The sequence below is a fragment of the Oryza glaberrima genome, chromosome 10 (assembly GCF_000147395.1).
Source record: "Oryza glaberrima chromosome 10, OglaRS2, whole genome shotgun sequence".
NCBI classification, from domain to species: domain Eukaryota; kingdom Viridiplantae; phylum Streptophyta; class Magnoliopsida; order Poales; family Poaceae; genus Oryza; species Oryza glaberrima.
The window spans coordinates 7,591,092-7,606,152 of NC_068335.1; the positions used below are offsets into that span (position 1 = coordinate 7,591,092).

The 15,061-nt window shown below is 41.9% G+C and overlaps 1 long non-coding RNA gene across 3 annotated transcripts; it reads left to right on the forward strand.

Annotated features, from left to right (window-relative positions):
• The first annotated feature begins 9,021 nt into the window (after positions 1-9,021).
• Positions 9,022-13,463, forward strand: LOC127753186 (uncharacterized). 3 transcript variants are annotated; one of them, XR_008012498.1, is made up of 4 exons: positions 9,029-9,187; positions 9,269-9,527; positions 9,605-9,716; positions 11,590-11,645. It is a non-coding gene; the product is annotated as an uncharacterized LOC127753186 (long non-coding RNA). The 3 variants fall into 3 exon arrangements; XR_008012499.1 differs by lacking the exon at positions 11,590-11,645 and adding an exon at positions 12,999-13,463 and having other exon boundaries at positions 9,022-9,527; XR_008012497.1 differs by having other exon boundaries at positions 9,025-9,527.
• The last annotated feature ends 1,598 nt before the right edge of the window (positions 13,464-15,061 follow it).

Here is a 15,061-nt window from a genome sequence, read left to right on the forward strand (position 1 = left end):
CAAATCTCTTCCTACGAGATGATCTTGGTCCTTTTGAATCACTAGTTTGATTATCAAATCGTTGACCGGCTAATCCTTTCTTGTATTTAGCCATAAGCATCTCAAAAGTGAGCTTCGGCTTTTTGGTCCTTTGGATACTAGATGACTCATCCTTTGCAACTTTATGATCTTCGGCCTTCGCATTTTTGATCCTATTTTTGGGCCGAGGATCCCCAATAATAACACTTTTCCCTTTTTTTTCTCAACGTCAATAGGACTAACAGGGAGAGGATTACTAACAATTCCGGTCTTAGGCATAAGTGTAACCGAAATAGTATCACAAATGACCGATGAATTATCAATCGGTCTTTGCTTCATCAAGCTTGCATCTTTAAAATAATCATGAAACTCATGCTCCATTTGTGACCATGTAGAAATTGAACTAGGAGAAAGCAAACTATACCATGTAGATGCAAAGTTTGACAAAGAAAGAGGAAACAACTTTAACTTAAGCAAATCATCGCTACCGGCCTTACCACATTGATCAATAAAGCGGCCGATATGCTCCATTGTTGTTCTAGCATCCTCACCTGTGAATTTTGTGAAGTTGGGCACCTCGAATCCTTGCGGGTACGGGACCGAATCTACATGTTCAGGATACGGCCTTTGATATGTATGCATAGCTACTTTGGATTCTATTTCACCACTATCCCGCAAGACATTGTCATTATCTTTTCCAACATTCACATGATCGATTTGTGATTCAGTCTTAGGTGATAATGCTATTTCACTTTCACTTGTGATGCAATCCGAACCGTCATCTAATTCGGCTATATCTTCAATGATGCTATTCTCTAAGCTATCAACACAATTCAAACCACCACTTGGTTCGGCTATTCCATCATTATCTAAACTAGTAACACAATCCGAACCGTCACTTGGTTCGGATATTCCATCATTGTCTAAACTAATAACACAATCCGAATCGTCGCTTGGTTCGGCCATAATGGTTGTTGCATCATTATCCAAGCTAGCAAGATAATCCGAACCAACATTTGGTTCGGCTATAATTGTTATGGCATCATTGCACAAATTATTAACACAATCTGAACCATCGCTTGGTTCGGCTATACATGATATTGCACTTTCATCTACACTAGCATTTAAACTATTGTCATCCACTCGGCTTTCCTGAGCCAGAGCTTCATGCAACACATGATCAACATCAAGAAATATCTGGCCATTCAATTTCTCTTTAATAGAATCAAGCAATCCATCATATGCAATGTTGGCCAAATCTTTGTCAGTTATTTTCAAATTGAAACATCGGTTTTTAACATCTCTAAACCTTTCAATATAATCAGCAACAGATTCGTTGTATTCATGCCTAACCGATGTTAAATCATATAACTTAAGCTCAGTTTCATTAGTGTGAAAATAATCATGAAATTTTTGTTCTAATTGAGCCCAAGTATCAATAGAATTTGCTGATAAAGAAGTAAACCATATCAAAGCAGTACCAGACAAAGATAAAGAAAACAAGCGCAACTTACACGCATTCATACTACTAGCCCTACCACATTGAGCTAAGAATTGATATACATGCTCGTATGTAGTCCTACTATCCTCACCACTAAATTTAGTAAATTCAGGAATTTTATAATTAGGAGGATATGGGACAACGTCATAAAAATCAGAATACGGCTTTTGGTTCTCCCTAGCACGATTCTTCGCTTCAACCCCAAATGTAGCCCTGATAATGGCACTAATCAACTCCTCCATATTATTAGGCCCATGTTGATTTGGTGGTGGATTTGGTGGCCTAATAGGTTATGTTTGTGGAGCAATATGATTATATTGGCCTTGTCTAGTATCGGGAGGATAACCCCTATTAATATCATTGTAGGCATTAGGGATATGTGGACTAGCATTACTAACAATATTAACAGGTGATGGATAATAATTAAAATCAGTACTGCTAGCCGTGGTATGAAAACCTGGAGAAACTCCCAGGGAACCGGTCTGATTGGCCTATGGCCCGGTCTGACCGGTGGTCAGTGGTGCGGTCAGACCGGCCACAGGAGGCGCGATCTGGCCAGAATAGGGCACGATCGGACCGGCTATGGTAGGCATGGTCTGATCGGCGTAGTACACGGTCTGACCGGCCATGGTGGGCGCGGTTTGACCGGCAAAGGATGCTGTTAGACCGGTGTCACGACCGGTCATACTGTCAGCTCGGTTTTGCATATAGCCGATTCCTGTGTAATCGGCTGTATAATCACCCATTGACCCCCCCATAGCATTATAAGCATATTGTATAGGAGCAAAACTAGAAGTAGCATATGCATCTACACAATGTTTATTAACATTTTGAATAGCAAAGGACGGATTGGGCAAATCGAGGGTTACCTTTGGTAAAATTACAACTTGAGGTAGCGGGACGTTTCCTCTCGCGATGCCTTGATCGGTCCTAATGTATTGTGTAGCAATATTATTGAACCCGTTCCCGCTCGTCATAGTTGATGAAGAAAATCCTTGATTAAATCCGGCCATATAGCTCATAGCCAAAATTGTTGACCGAATAAATTAATATACGGTCTTTAATTTTTCTCTCGATATGAGTAATACGTGCACTAATCAATTTCACCAAAATCAACAAATAAACTTTGATTTGTCTCTCTGTAGATCGGCTCTGGTATAGCCTGATCTTTTTTTTTATCTATGCACGTATACAGTAATAAAAGGAAACAATGCTCCTGCTGCTTGTCTCTCGGCAGATCGGCTCTAGTAGCCTGATCTTTTCCTCTGTTGCCGTGTGAAACAAAAGGAAAGGAGGCTGCCGAGTCGGCCGCAACTCCCTGATGATGATCTTCAGTACACACGGCAAGTGTTCAGATGGATTCGGTGACGACCAAATAACCTCGCCGCCGATTAGATTAATCCGGCGATACTAGATTAATTTCGGCCGTTTAGCCGAAACTTGGATTTGACGAAACGGTAGCTACTTGATTAAACGAAATTCGGCCGTGATATAGCCGATTAGATCGTTCCCCAGCGGAGTCGCCAAAAATCGTGTTGGCAACTTTTTTGACAAGTCGACAAGCACGATCGCAACACCTAAACACCTTGCGGTGATATGGAGTCGCCAACCACCTTGATCTAGCAAAAGGGCCAAATCAAGATGGGTTTTGCAAAAAGAAAAGCTAAATTGGCTAGCGGAGCCGATTTAGAGATCAAAATCAGCCTCTAGGCCGATTTAGATTGATATGAGGGCCGATTTAGAATGATATGAGGATAACTACCCGTCTCGTGGGCAAAACGGAAGGTTTTCAGGACAACCCTACAAAGAGGTGTCGCACTCTCGCAGTGGCGGCGGACGGTTTACGATGCAAACCGACAAAAATGGACTAAACTAGGGTAAAATAGAAAATATGGTAAAAGAACGATTCAAGTAGATTGTATTCGGGGGTTTTACAATGAACCGGCCTTGTCCCTTATATAGGGGTTGGTCTTGCCTTCTACAGGCCCTCCTCCACGTCCAACTCGGGATAGAAACCAATGGAAACACGAAACATGCCTTCCCGAGCAAGGAAACCCGAGACCCGATGAAAACAGACTCGGACTCGGACCCTGACGGTCTGACCGCCCACATACCTGCGGTCAGACCGGCCCTACTAGCCGGTCAGACCGCCCATATACCTGCGGTCTGACCGGCCCTGTGAAGGAAACCCAACACTTTCCAAACTTTGGCAATTTTCCTCTATTTCATCCATAGGTGCTAAATTTGGGTGTAAACAGTAGGTACATGGCAGAAGTAATGGGAATGAGTGAAAAATTAGTGGAACTTATGACGAAATCATCATCGACAATGTTAGGACACACGAAGCATCTCTGTCCTAAAGTTTGTTGTCGAACGGACCTTATCACCTGGCAACGGTCTCCACACCTACACTCTGGACGATCTCGCCAAGTGGGAAGTCCCAGTGGATTTACTTGCCATTGTAAGGATTTGGCAGTTTTTCGTTGTTCGTACTCATCCTTCCTCCTTAGGTTGTCCGATAATGGTTCGCTGCATGGATATGGGCATGCCCTATCACGTTGTGGATTCATCGTATCAACCCACTCAACGAAGTCGCACAAACTACGGTAAGTCTGAAAATTTTGAGATATTGTAGACACGTGGTTAGCGATGTACATGTTAGACATGTGCAAATGTAGAGATTGCAATACATTGAACAGATACCTGGTAAATGTTTGGGCATTGGAAAAATCTCCTACCGTAGATTTCAGTAGTAAGTGATGTCATGAGTATACATCGATCACCGCATGCGCAGATTGGGCGGTCGCACCATGGTGGAAATAGACCTGCGAGTGGATCTCTCCGCCAATCTAAATGCTCGCAGAATGGAGCTTCCATTGTGTTGAACTCTATGCTGAAGACAATGGGAAATGTAAAGAGGAAAGGTATTGGTGAGCTATTGTTTGGTGAAGGTATGTATTTATAGTGCCGTAACGACTGCAGGAAGCATAGTGGTGAAGATAGGCTTGATGTGTGGATAGACCTCATGGGCACGAGTAAGGGGTATGTACTGAAAGGTGATCACGAGCGAGATCTCGCATGGTCGTTTTCATAACTCTGTAGTCGACAAAGTTGAAAATGGGGTGGACCACGGAGTGACATTTGCGCCGAAAGTAGATCGCACACCACGTGCATGCATTTACGCGTGTGTCGTATAGTGCGCTGCAAAGTTCGCGAATCTTTTGTACTCCGTCGTTGGAAAGGGTATGAAAAAACAATCATCCGAACAAGATTATGAAATAGTACTGATAGTTACTAAGTTAATAATAAATTGTTCACAAATAGTACGGACACAACATAAATGTCTCATTTTTTTAACAGAAATAGATAACTCAAGGACGATCAGTGCCCTTCGCACGCTTGCTAGGTCCCCCCTTCTTCCTACGTCTAATCTGCTCAGTAGGATAAGTCAAATTATCAGGGGGGTGCCTCTCTCTTGCTGCCTACTGTGGTGTCACATCGGGAGCCTGAACGGCCCCGTCTCCTGCGTCGACTGTGTCACCTGAGGTGTTGCGTGCCAGTAATCCATCCCTGGTTCCCCTTGAGGAGGCTCAGTGGAAAAGAAGTCCTCAACGAATGCTGTGCGAGGGGAGTAAGCAGGCATTCCATGATGCGTCGACGCTGAACCGTATTCATCGTCTATTTGCATAAGAGGGAGAAAACAAAAAATCACATAGTTAGTAATGATACATATAATTTGAAACTAAAGCGTGTTATTATTTAAAATGACTTACATGTGTGCTATGTGTGGCCTTGATCTGGCGCACGCGGAGTGACGTGAAGTCCCCATGCTGGTGTGTTCAACACGTTGTCCCCTGTTGGCATGTAAGGGAAGTGTCCCGACGCAAATGCTCCCTGGGTGGGGTGAACATAAGGCAGAGTTTGGAATGCCTAGGGACGTGGCTGTGCCGTGCTCGTCGGGGGTACCCCTGATCCAGCTGACCCCCTGGTGTACTCCGGTGCTGGGGTGTGTTGAAAGGAAGGACGACTGTGAGATCTCCGGGCCGCTTCGTACCCGCGGCGTGACGAGGAGGGAGCACTGTGATCCACGCTGGAACGTCGGGGTAGTGGTGGTGATGCCCTACGGGCAGACGGCTGCACTACATCTGCCGCGCTCCGACAGGAGACACGATGAAGTAGTGCAGCAGCACGGGCACGGAAGTTGCGAAGGACGCTCGCCACGTCGTCAGGACTGACGACCGGAGGTCTCGTCTCTAGTCTTTGCAGCAGGGTGTCCGACTCGACCTGAACGTGCTCAACAAATTCTGCCTGTTCCACAAATAAGCAAGACAATTAAAATTATGATATAGTTGCACATTTATTCAAAGTATTGAACTAGTTGCACATTTATTATTGCACATTTATTATGAATATTGACCAAGTTGCACATTTATAAGAAATACTTAACTAGTTGCACATTTATTAAAAATACTTAACTAGTTGCACATTTATTAGAAATACTGAACTAGTTGCACATTTATTAGAAATAATGAACTAGTTGCTCACATTCCGCATGTTCCACAAATAAGCAAGACATTTAAAATTATGATATAGTTGCACATTTATTCAAAGTATTGAACAAGTTGCACATTTATTACGAATATTGACCAAGTTGCACATTTATAAGAAATACTTAACTAGTTGCACATTTATTAAAAATATTGAACTAGTTGCACATTTATTAGAAATACTGAACTAGTTGCTCACATTCCGCATATTCCACAAATAAACACATATCATTGAGTTGTAAGCTGATCGAGGCTGAGGGGCAAACGTGTCAGTAATCGCCGCCTGGTGAGGGACGGTGCTATCTCCTTGTGGCGGAAAACACCTCCATCGTGTGATACTGCGGTACCAACGAAGGTAAGCCCCATAGTAACTCCCATCATCTGGAGGTGTCTAAAGTGCCAAGTTATCAGCTGCGTGCTCCCACTCTTGTACAGTTGGCTGAACCGTGGTCACAATAACAAGCTCGTAGGAAAGCCCGAGCCCCTTTCGGGAATACCTGCACAGCAAGAAATGGACACATTAGCAAAAATTGTACGTACACATATTTTTTGTTAAAATTGGATTAAGCAAATGTAATGTGTACCAACCTATGAAGACTATCAGCCAAAGCACGACCAACTCTAGGAGGGAACTCTTGATACATGCCCAACTGTTTAAGAACCCTGTGGACATTGTGTGGCTCGATGTGCACGCCCAGCATGAGGTGACAAGTCGTCCTCCAGAGTTCTTGATCCCGCGTGCAAAGGTCCGCGAGACCGTGCGGTGCATGATCATTGACATCGTGCTGTGTGTACGAAGTCCACTGCACACGGTCAGGCATAAGCTGATCAAAGTCAGCTATGAACTGTGTGTACACATGACGCGTCGTCCCGCTAACCCACTTCAGCTGCAACAAGAAGATAGTACTTATGATTAGTTATATCAGGAAATTATTCAACTAGTAGTGAACCGTTCATAATGAGAAGACAAACGAATTAAACAAAAATTATCTCACGGTGTGTCCGCAAGGATCCCATAGTGGGACGATCGTCGAGGTCACCAACTCCGGACTTGTACATCTCTCGCAATCCGTAGTTTGCGTACGAGTCCAGCTGAGGCCTCCCAATGTCGAAGTGCTCGTGCGCCCACAACATGAGTAGCAACGGGCATCCAGGGAGTGAACTTTGCTTGCTGTTCCTCACGCAAGCATCACACAGTCCAGCATATGACACCGCAAGTACCGCCGACCCCCAACTGTACTGTGGAATCTCTACGATAGGTAACTCTGCAATCTGCTCCGCGTAGTGGATGAAGTGCTTGTCCACCGAGTCAGCGTGAGTTCCCGTGAACATCACCCATCCAAACAACCACAATAGGTAAGCGACTAAGTGCCGTCGCACGATCCAGTCCTCCTGGTCATCAATGAAGTCGTCCTGTCGAAACTGATTCTACCAACTTTTCGTCGGCCCGTGCCCATCTGCGAGATCCTCTAGTGCAACAGGCAGCACACCACCAAAACTGGCCAGAAGGTCGTCCGCCCATCAAGCTTGTACTATTGTTGGGCCAACTGCTGGCCCAACTATCGGCAGACCCAACAGATAAGACACATCCTGCAAAGTGGGCACCATCTCTCTAACTGTGAGGTGGAAAGTGAGGGTCTCATGCCTCCATCTATCCACAAGAGCACTCAGAAGCGCCGCGTCAATGTGGATTCGTTTGGGCCTTGCACGTGAAGGCTCGACCAATCGTGCAAAGGTCAACAACCCAGCTGCTCTCAACCTACAACAAGAGAGAGTGCAAGTTATTTGTAACATACCCGAAATTCTAGGACTTAAAATTTCTTGTCAAAATAGTTAGAGGTTAACTTCTCCAATTTTTGAGAGCCAAAAATTTCCGTTTTAATTTAGGTGATGACCAACTTAAACCATTGCATGATTAAAATTTGAGAACAAAATAAAACCTTTTCATTCCCAACATTAGACTAGAAATGTCATCATGCATTTGAGCATACATGTGCATAATGCATGCCTAGGCTCGAGTCCCTTGTGCATTTGGATTATGGTCTCGCTTTTCATAATAGGTCTCATGAGCATAAACTAAAAGGGTTAAAATTACTAAACAAACCTATAGTTAATCTTGGGTGATAACATGTGGACTTAATATTAAACTCAAATATCATCTTCTTAGCCCAAAAGAAGTTTAATGTAATCCCTGCAACAATATTAGGTGCAATTATAAAGTGGGAACTCATATACAAAGTAAAGTAATCCTAATTCTCTAAAATATTATGTGCAAGTTAAAAACCATGGAAAAAAATTAGATAGACAATGTTTAGCACAAGCAATTCACTATAATATTGGTACAAGTTAATAACTAAGTTTAATACCACAAATTAATCCGTCAAAGCAGAAAACTAAAAGGAATCAAATTAAATTTTAATCGGCTAAAGCCATACTTCATCCAAAAGTACATTTAACTGCTCATAAGTGAACATGGAAAATAATTTATTCAAATACTAGATTATTTATCATGCCTAAATATAATTTTTCTAGAATTTTCCTCCTCTGTTTAATCCTCCTGAAAATTCAATCTAGCTTTCTAATAGCCCATCTTTGTTTAATTTCTGTGAGCAGTCTACCCATTATTTTTAAGTGCAACCAAAGAAAATGGAATCCAGATATAATCATCTACCACTAATAAAATCTACACTAATTCTTCTGGTCCACATATTAAGATATTGAGTTGCAAACTTAGGGGAAGAAATAATTCCGGAAATTCATCAAAAACCAATCTCACCCATGTTTCTACCCAGACCTCTCTCTTCCACCTAGTTTACTTCGCCCTGGCCCCACCTGACAGCTACTATAGCTTGCTCCAGCGCTGTCAAACTTTTTCTCCACCGCTCCAGCCGATTAAACAGCCGAGAGAGAGAGAGATTGTTGGCGGAGGGAGTGCTCGACGCGTGGAGCTGACGTGCCAACGCCGAGCTTCACCCTCAACTCCTCTCAGACGCGTCGCCCAGCCACACTCACCATCCCAGAGCCGAAGAATCCGAGAGAGAAGGCCCTCTACCTCTCCGCTGCTCTCATCTCCATCACAGGCCGCAGGAGAGACGACCGTCGACAGCCTCTCTGAGCCACGGTCATCTCTTCTCGTTTAGTGTTCCATCATCTCCTCTTGATGCCGGTTCTATTCCCTCTAATCTCATTCCAAACCATGCAGCCAATCGCCGGGAACGAAAGCCTCACCGATGATGCCCTGAAGCACGCACCGGAGCGCCGCTGTTTCGTCATCATTGTCGCCTGGCCGAATCCATCTATCTCAAGCCAAGCCGCTGCACCGTGAAGTTTGCCTCGACTTCCTCTTCAAGACGCCTCAAGAATCACTATCGGAGACACTAGGAGCACGGAGAACACGCCCCTTTTTCCTCGGTGCCGATCTGAACCTGCCACCGTCGCTACTGCCGAATCCATCCTCTCCGGTGAGCCATTGCTCGATTCCTCGCACATACGCCACCATAGGGACCTCACTAACACTTGATGACTGCATGCATGCCAGTTCTTGGAGCTGTTCAAGCTATCATCGTCGACCCAGAGGAGATTGCCGCCGCCGAGCAGTTGCACGAGTCGCCGTCACCCACCAAGCTTTGCCAGTCTTGTCTAGCATCTCGGTGAGCATCCTGGACTCCTTAGGAAGCACATGCATGCATGTATCTAGCGAAAACGAGGCCCCAAAGCAGCATGCAGTAGCAGCCTAAGCACAGCTGTCGCTCAGACCCGCCGCTGGCGCTACTCCAATGTCCCCTAACCAAGAAAACTAGAGGAATGGAATCGCGAGAGCTTGCTCTTCATTTTATCTTCTGACCTCAACCTCAAGCGAGCCACCGTTTGCCGCCGGCGAGCTCGAGATCGACCTCAGCCATGGCTAGCTCTGCTCTGTCTAGAGCAGAGGGATGACTTCCGTGAATTAGATTAAGCGCAGGGATCCATTTACAATTATAGAAACACACTGACATATGGGCCTAGGACTGCGGGTTGATTCCTAGAAACCTCAAGGGCCTTTGTGCATATTGGTCCCTCACAGCCATGTGGACCCCATCCTTTAAAATCTGAAGAATAATTAAGAAAATGCCCAAACAAATATATGTTTAGCAGAAAAATGCACAAAGTTGTAAAATCTATATAAAATCAAATATAGCTCATTTTGAAGTGATTCCAGTTGCTGTAGATTCTTGAAGTTATGAACTTTATTCCAGGAATATAAAACTTGACACTCACTGTACAAATAATGTCTCTAAAATTTATCTAAGATAGGTCATACATAAAACATGTACAAACTTATAATATACATAGAAAATTCATCTCAACTCATTTTGAAACAAACTCAAAAACTGCAGATTCATCATCATGCACTCTCTGATTAGGTGAAATAAAAGTAATTATTTACTTTGCATCAAATGCCTCTAAAACTATTATATCTAAAATGATTAGTTTTAGATAAGCTAAATTTTAGAAATTCATGTAGAACCCAATTTAGCTTCAATTTGAATAAACTTAAGTTCTGTAGGATCACCAAAACACGTATTTCCATGTTATGAAATAAGATTATATACTTACTGTGTAGTAAAAGTCTCTAAATATTCATATAAGGATTTACTAACATAGAGCAACCTTTAAGTTGTAAAACTTGTAGAAAATTCATTTTTAGTCCAAATGGAATGAACAAAGTTTCCATATAACCAGCAAATAGTTATCTTCAACATAGTAAAATAAAATTTGGCACCTTTTGTAGAGAACATAGATCAAAACCTTAACTTAGTGAAATAAGAATTTAAACACATAGTGTTGTTTAAGTAATACATAAACATGTATAAGTATATATATACACTTTAGGTCTAATTAAACCTAAATAAAAACTTGATTGACCAGTGAAGCCTTAGTTCCATCCTCATCCACTAAAACTTAGAAGAACTTAGCTCATATGACAATTTCTAGGTTAATATAATATATTGCTAGTTTAGATTAGAGCATCTCTAGTTTATAAAATATGAACCATAGTAGTAAAGACCATAAACATGTGAAATAAAAATGTTTTAGTTAACCAAATTATTCCTTTTATTCAACATAAATAGGAAGTAGCATGTTCTGAACCTATAACTCAAAAGTCATGAACATATAAAACACTATATGTCTAAAACACGTTGTAACTTGTAAAATCTATAAGAAAATCATTATAACTCCAAAAAAATTGTGAAACCAAATGTGTTAGTCTTAGAAAACACATCTCCACACCCCTGTGAAGTCTAATATAATAAAAATCACTTTACAAAAGTATTTTATAACACTACCTAAGTATATACTACTATAAACCGATAAAACTTCTAAAATTCATAACTCCCAAATGGAATAAAATAAAATAGGAATTATTTCACCTAAATTCATTTTAGATCAGTACCAACCCACTGTGCATAAATCATGCATTTTAGAGCATTTTTGATTTTCAGCTCTTTCGGTGTTTAATTGCATATCGTGTCCTTTATCTAGATAATTGCATAATCGGTGAAGGAGTGGATTAGGTGCTAACATTTCTCTGATCAAGGCAAGTTTTCTCCTCCCATCCTTTGAACACATTGAATCCCATGATTTGAGGAATGAAAATATTTGTTTGCAAAGTTGCATGTGAACTTAGATTATATCGGTATTTGAAATTGGGTTAAGGTAGTTATGACCTATTTGCTGCATACCCCACCTTGAATAATTGATCCTCTTGCTGTTTGAACTCCTAGAAATGGTTAAAGAACACTCTTTGTGCTCAAATGGGTTTATATATGCTCTATGTGCAATTACTTGCTTAGCCATGCTTAGAAATATGCAAATGCTCATTCCATCTATAATTAAAATGTGGTTTTGATACTTGAACCTTTGCTGGAATAAAATGAATATGATGAGTATTTGTGAACTAAAATATGTAAAATGTGATTTTATACCTGGGCGGCAAGTGGTGTGCATATGGTGTTAGTTGCATACCGATAGGGGGAGTGTTTGCCCAAGTCCATAAGGACCGAACTTGTGTCACCCATTTAAAGTTATTCGTACATCCACATGTGCTAGTATGGGATGGCCTAAGCTGATTAATCTATTTAGGACTAGCCTTGCATTCTGGTAGGCCGGTGTGTGAGTTCGTATAATTCAGAGGAGCTTCCTATTTACCCCGACGTGGTAATTTAGGTGACTAAGCGTGTCCAATACAATGGTATTGTGCCACATGGTGGGTTCCCGTCGTGTCCGCCACCACGGCGTTAAGTTTAAGGCGTGGGCCCGCCACTTAACAGTTCTAGGTATATTCCAAGTATGCCTAGGATGGAGGAACACGTATCGTGTTGGTGCAAGGATAGGCTCTAAGTAGTGTAAAGGCTTCGTTATGACCTCTAGATCACATTCAACATGAAGAGTGTGGTGGAGTCTTGCAAACTCAAAACAAACTAGAGAGTTCGTATCATGTGGGTAAAGCTGTACAAACTCTGCAGAGTTCTTTAAACTAATCGATTAGCCGTGCTCACGGTCATGAGCGCTTTGGTGATGTGTCATGAGTATAGACTATGTTTTAAAAATGTGATTATGTGACATTGGTTTGAAATTGATAAATGTGTTGAGTTGTGTGTGTGGTGATACATTATGACTTATTCTTAAGTATGGCAATAAGAGATTGATTATGATGGAATTATGAAGAAGTTAATAATGAAACTTAAAACTTGTCTTTGTTAATTGAAGCATCAACTCCTTTACAAAAGAATTGCGAAACAAAACTTGCTTTATGCTGAAATTGAACTACATATTGCCTTCCTTTGAATATATGCCTTACATGTAGTATGGTAGGATTGACTTGTGCTTGCCAGTACATTAACTTGTTTAATGTACTGACTCTTGCTGTTGATATAACCTTTTGTTTGCAGGTTTAGACTTAGTCTTTGAGTGATACGGGTTCCGATTGCTTCTTCTAGGATGAGAACTTAATGGGGTAAACCACTAGTCGGTGTGCTTGTGATTGGGTAGTCAAGCTTCCGCTGTTCTCTAATAAATCTATTTGGCCGGTCGGCCTATGTAATTATTAAGTTGTTGTAAGTCTTAAGTTTCTTTCATCTTATTTGTGTTTACTATGTATAATCATGCTCAAGATGAAAGTGTGAATCTAGTGTATATCCTGGGAACTAGATTTACATGAGTATGAGTTAGGAATATTTGAGAGGTTGTAGATCTTTAGCCATTTTTGTCAAGTCTCCTGAATGTGTAACACATCTGGTCTCCGCCTTCGAGTGGTTTGACGGGCACATATCAGGCTGAAGTTGACTGGCAGGCTAAGGGCTCAGCAATGTCTCCAATATTTCTCTCTCGAGGCGTCGGATGTTTCATTATGCTTGTTTGATGACTTGAATTATTTACTTCATCTCTCAAATATAATGGAAGGTCCGGAGAGCCACAGGGAAATGTCAAAATCTTATAAGGTTAAAACAATATATTATTATGCACCTTGGAACCCAACGAGGATCAATACGCCAATATTGATCCGGTCCTCGCATTTTCAGCACATTGCAGAAAGTTCCTCTACTAAGTCGTCGCGACCGATGGTTTCTATCAATCTCCTTGTCGATGAGCTGCACGTCATATTGTTCAGCCATACCTGCATATTGAAAACCATATTAAAACCATATTAGTACAATGTTCATATGGTAACAGTAAAGTAAATGCATGACACATAATTCAGATAATAAAATTGCAGCACATTTATTCAATTTAAAATTACAATACTACCAGTCATACTTTCAGATAATAAAAGTGCAATACATTGCAAATTAAAACTACAAGCCAACTACACGTAGATTTGGATATTAAAAGTGCAGTGCATAGTTCGAAAATTAAATTACAAGCCCATTACAAATAGATTCGGATATTACAAAATACAAGCCCACAACACATTGATTCGGAATTTAAAATTGCAGTTCAAATTAAAAATACAGACGTGCTAAACATAAATTCAAAGATACCAACTTAAAAGTACAAGCCCACCAAGGCTAATAGCGATCTAAGGATTATTTTTCTTCTTCGACTTTCCCTTTGGAACACGACGAACATCAGCACCTGCGGCGTCTTTCCCTACATTGTACATGCTGCAATCTTTACGGGCATGGTTATCCCCGCAAAGAATGCAAGCTTTCTTACGACGAGAACGATCTTTCGCTTCAGCTTCATCCATAAGGTTCTTGATCCTACGCGACTGGCGACGACCCTTAGTATCAACTAATAAATTTGAGTCCGGAACCCAATTGGCTTGCCCTGGAGGAGGACGAGTGAAATCGCACACGGCACGCCAACCACGCAATTCACCACGCCAAGTTGCCTCCCACGCTTCCTTCCTAAAGTACGGAGAAACAAAATGGTTTGCATCAACACCTCCTTTTGCGGAAGCAGCAAGAACATGAGAACATGGCCGGTGTAACAGATAAGGCTTGTTGCAATTGCATTTGCAAGCATGATACTCTGGCCACAACGTGCATTCCAATGTGATGTCAGTAGTCCCAATGCCGACACCACTCTTGTCACGAAGTCGTATCTCAGATAGCAACTCTCTATTCCCAGCAGGCCACACTCTGTGCATTCCTCCCTTCTTGCTTTTCTCATCCATGTACTATGTAATTGCTGGGCTATACTTAACACTTGGTTTGCTGAGGTTAAGACTGGCCATAGAATACCTTTTACAGAGATACTTCTGTGTACCCCTAGTGATGCCCTTAAGGATAGCAACAAGTGGTAGCGGTCGTGTATTTTTCATAACCTAGTTATACACTTCATCAAGATTAGTTGTCATCACAGCATACCTCGATCCATCTGTATCGTACAACAACGACCATTTCTCCCTTGGCTCAAATTCAACCCACTCCGTGAAGCACTTTGTGGCCCTTCCGCGCTTCTTGCGCCGAGTAATACTTGGTGCTTCATTAGGAATGGGTTCAAGTCCCTC